This window comes from Antrostomus carolinensis, unplaced genomic scaffold, assembly GCF_000700745.2.
Source record: "Antrostomus carolinensis isolate BGI_N321 unplaced genomic scaffold, ASM70074v2 scaffold28170, whole genome shotgun sequence".
NCBI lineage: Eukaryota > Metazoa > Chordata > Aves > Caprimulgiformes > Caprimulgidae > Antrostomus > Antrostomus carolinensis.
Window position 1 is genome coordinate 8,800 of NW_010290979.1, and position 216 is coordinate 9,015.

Below are 216 nucleotides of genomic sequence, written 5' to 3' on the forward strand. Positions count from 1 at the left end.
CTGGAGGGGCGGGGCTGCCCCAGAGGAGTCAGGCTTTGGAGGCAGAGGGAAGCAGAGCAGGACTCACTTAACTGGGGGGTCAGCTGGCCACCGAGGAAACAGGGGAAAGGGGCAAACAATCTCCCCCAGCCCTGGCTGAGGAGGAGGGAGCACAGCACTGCCATCAAAGGGAATGAAAACAAGAAAAAAAAAATGAGACAGAGGATGGTGGTGGCC